At 40.0% G+C, this 4556-nt stretch overlaps 1 long non-coding RNA gene across 1 annotated transcript in view; it reads right to left on the reverse strand.

Moving 5' to 3' along the window:
- LOC132050323 (uncharacterized) overlaps positions 1-2055 on the reverse strand; it is a 91663-nt gene extending 89608 nt beyond the window's left edge. The window contains exon 1 of the long non-coding RNA XR_009413447.1: positions 1997-2055. This is a non-coding gene — a long non-coding RNA (uncharacterized LOC132050323). The remainder of the gene's footprint in view (positions 1-1996) is intronic.
- Positions 2056-4556: the final 2501 nt, after the last annotated feature.

Raw genomic sequence — 4556 nt, forward strand, 5'->3', positions numbered from 1 at the left:
ATAAAATAAAATATTTAAGTCCTTAATTATTCTATCTATGTAATGTGATATTGGCCCATTATCCACTAATTAACTGACTATCTCAAACTATATATATAAATATACTACTAATACTTCCAAGAAAATAAACAAATATAAGTATATGATGTGGACTATATTCTATAGTTGCCCCTCCGATATGAAACCCGTTAAAATTAGTAAGTTATAATTAAGGGAACAACTCTAAAATTCACTTGAGAATAAAAAATATTGGGTCATTACATTCTCCCTACCTTAAAATAACGTTCGTCCGCGAACGTAAGAAAAGTTCTAACCTTGGTCAAAGAGGGATGCATTGCAAACCTTAACCGTCTTAACAAGTCTCTTAAGTCTACCGAAATTTCGACAGAGCTTCCCCTATAATTATGACTAATGTCACTTATATATCTGGTATAAAACCACTAATAGCAACACCAACAAACATCATAAATAAATCAACATATACTAGGGAGTTCCGGGCGACTCCATACCATCAATCACATGCAACATGGGCACCGAGCACCCCGTACCATCAAGCAAAAATTACAAATAAAAATATAACACCAATGTAACTCAAATAAGTCAACACATAAATGCGAATATATAAACGCATTATCTATTAGTTTAATCCTTGTGAAAACACATAAAGAGTATACTTGTAACCAATGCACATATGCATTGGAGCTCTTGACATGACTCAAGAGAAAAGCTCGGGATATCCGTCTCGAACGTCCCGCTCCGCTCCCAAGTAGCTTCCTCACTCGGATGGTTCTTCCATAAGACTTTTGTAAGGAATACTCTTGGATCTCAACAAGGCGAACTCGCCCGTCCAAAATAGCTATTGGGGCCTCCCGATAGGCTAACCTCGATCGTCGAACCGTCTCGTGGTCAATAACCTCCGAACAATATGGCTCGGGTGTCTAGAGTATTTTCGGAGCATAGAAACATGAAAAACCGAATGAACTCCTCGCTAAGGACGGCGGTAAAGCCAATCTATACGCAACAAGCTCCTATCCGCTTTAGATCTCGAAAGGACCAATATATCTCGGCTTAACTTGCCCTTCTTGCCAAATCTCATGACACCCTTCATGGGCGATACTTTCAACAATACCAAATCACCCTCCATGAACTCAAGATCACGGACTCTCTTGTCCGAATAGGATTTTTGCCTGCTTTGAGCTGTCTTGAGCCGGTCTTGGATTACCTTTACCTTGTCCAAAGCTTGCTGAACCATCTCTGGACCCAAAAGCTTCCTCTCACCTGGTTCGAACCAACCAACTGGAGAACGACACCGCCTACCATACAAAGCCTCATATGGAGCCATCTCAATACTTGAGTGGTAGCTATTATTATAAGCGAACTCTACCAAAGGCAACTGCTCATCCCAATGACCTCCAAAATCGATGGCACATGCCCTCAACATGTCCTCCAAGATCTGAATAACCCGCTCTGACTGACCATCAGTCTGCGGATGGAATGTTGTACTAAGCTCAACCTTAGTACCCAAGGCCTTCTGAAAAGACTGCCAAAACTGAGCTGTGAACTGTGACCCTCTGTCAGAAATGATAGAAATGGGCACGCCATGCAATCGAACTATCTCACGAGTATAGATCTATGCTAATTGCTCTGCTGTGAATGTAGTCTGAACCGGTATAAAATGTGCGGATTTAGTAAGTCTGTCCACAATCACCCAAACTGAATCATGTCTTCTCAGAGTACGTGGCAAGCCTACCACTGTTAGAACCCGTATTTTGTACATTGGAACAATCCGGATTAATTATGATAAGTTAAGGACAAAACTATTTCGGGATACAAAGTCGGGATTTTTGACCTTCGATTTTATTTTGAGATATAAGTTGTGCAAGAATTGGTTGGTATGGAATAATTAGGAGAATTTGGGACCAAAAGTGATAAAATTGGAAGTTGAAAATCATCCACAATTTCCATGTTGGCCGTGTATAGTGGGACTGGTGCCCACACCATTTTTGTGTCATCTTTTAATTGGGACAACACATTAATGTGGGCCAAGGGACCTTGACCAAGTCTTGCTAACTTAAAAATATGACCACTAGTCATTCTCTCTCATTTTAACACTTAGAAAAAAAAAGGGGAAGTTGAAAACCCCCATTAGAGGCTCTCGGCCAGCCATAGGGAAATTCCACTCCCATTTCTTGTCCTTCTAAAATTATTTTGTTGATGTAAACCCACTATTTTGAGGTCCCTAAGTAGCGTGGAAGCGACGTTGGAGCGATCAACCCATTATTTGTCATCTTGGGAAACCCTAGGCTATTTGGAAATTGAAGAAAGAAAGGTAAGTTTTGATCTTGTTTTTGTGTTATGAAGGTTGTATGCTTGTCGTAGTATATTATAATGGAGGAAAATCATGAATTATGGAATGTTGGAAGTGAATTGTGTAAGTGGTGTGAGGCAGTGCGGGTATGGCGTGTGTTGTGTTATGTTGTGTTGTGTTGTGTTGAGACTATGAATTAATGCCTAGTAAATTTATTATGAGCATTGTAAGGTGAAGAACAATTGAAAAATCATCCATATACGTATATGTGTAGTGTTGGTCGAAATGGGTCACATTATATGACAATGAACGAATGAACGTCGCTTAATGTTTTAATCGTCGTCGCTATGAATTTTATGTTGGAAATGAATGTTTCATGACTCAAATTGATATTGTGGTTGTTGCGGACTGAATTGGAGATTTTGGTATATTTAAAGTAATTTGTATGTTGATGAAAATAGCATTGTTAGAATGTGATTTGTGGATACAAATCATGATTTGAAAATGAAGAAAAAGTTATAGGGGTGTCTCGGGTTGAGGGCTGAATTCGGGCCAAGTTGGAGAAAAATTTGGATTGTTGGAAATATTGTATGAATTGTTTAGGATGTCTTTAAATATTGTTGGTATGGGTTCGGGTTAGTATGTGAATGTACAAGCGTCGATCTTGGCTTGAAGGTAAGCCGTTTAATCGAATTCATGAATATTGTCGAATGATGGAAAAGAAAGCTATTATTGTTGTATTGTTTTCTGGATTGGTTGTTGATGTTGCTAGGATGGTTATTGTTGTTGTCGTTGATTGTTTTGGCCGAGTTAAATTCTCGGGGTGGCCTATTTATTGGGGAAATGCCGCCCAAATTCGTAGAATTAAGTGCGTATTTGGAATTTAAGGCCAAAAGGTCATTAGCTAATGTTTGGCATTTTATGGCTTGTTTGTAGACATTGGGCAGCCCGAATCATAGGTTGGATTTAGCTTGAGTTTGGATCATATTGGAGAGCGTTTGAGGTATGTAAAGTAACCTTTCTTTTGGCATGCCTTAGTTAAAGTAGGCTATGATACGAGCCTCTAGAAACTCTATTCTCGCAATCCGAGCTTGTCTATGATTCGCATACGTGTTTCCTTGGTATTCTTGTACTCATATGCCATAACATTGATCCTTATATCCTTGGAATTCATAATTTGTAAAGATTTCGCATGAAAGCTGATTTTTGGTTTTAAAGCTTATTCTTTAGCGATCCCAAAAGTTCAAACGCTCATAACTTTCTCGGAAAAGCTCTGGATTGCTTTGAAATTTTCGTAGGAGTTTGTATGATATAGAATGAGTATGTTTTCCATAAGCGGGCCCGGTCTATAGTCTATACTCGTCTGTGGGTCCCGCGACGCCCTTTATGTAATTTCGATAACTTTGGAAAGAAAATGTTGTAATTAGTATTCCGATTTCAATTATGACTATTTTACTTATCTTTTGGATTTTGATTATGATTTTATGCATATGATTCCTCACTACTCCGCTCGTGCCTACTATGATATCGTTCACGGTTCCCCGAGCTTCTGGTTTCGTGGTCGTGCGCACTATGATATACTGCGGTGTTATCTTGTGTTCATGGTTCACCGAGTTCCGCTTCGAGGGCCGGGTTCCACTTATATTGGGTGTGATGTTGTGTATGGCGATATGCTTGTGTATGATATGTGACTCGAGATTCGAGATTTGAAACTTTCTAGTGTTATGCCGTGTTATGGCGCCATCGACGGCGGGCGACCATATTTCCCGTGCCCTATGCATGATTTATATTTTGAAGTAACAGCTTGATATTTTGGAAATGCATTTACTTTCCGTACCTCTATTTCGATTGTGACTCGGTATTTGTATACTACATTTTCTCGCTTTGCATACTCAAGACATATTTCGATCGACCCCTCTCTTCGGGGCCGCGTTTCATGCCCGTTGTGCATACGTACGCACACGCTTGGTGATCCATCCGTTTAGGACACCCTCTCTCGCTATTTGAGTGCTTCTCTCATTCCGAGCTTATATTTTTGGTATATATTCGTCCGTTGCATTTGTATATATTTGTTCACGGGTACGGCGGCCCCGTCCCGTCATATGATTCTCGTCTCGTCCGTTTAGAGGTCCGTGGACATGTTTGTGGGTTGTGCCTACTTCCGTACAAATCGGTTTGTATATGTTGTGTTTGGGCGATTCCATTATTATGCGGCCTTGTCGGCCCGCATATGTATATATGTTGCTCG

This window comes from Lycium ferocissimum, chromosome 1 (assembly GCF_029784015.1).
Source record: "Lycium ferocissimum isolate CSIRO_LF1 chromosome 1, AGI_CSIRO_Lferr_CH_V1, whole genome shotgun sequence".
Classification (NCBI taxonomy): Eukaryota; Viridiplantae; Streptophyta; class Magnoliopsida; order Solanales; family Solanaceae; genus Lycium; species Lycium ferocissimum.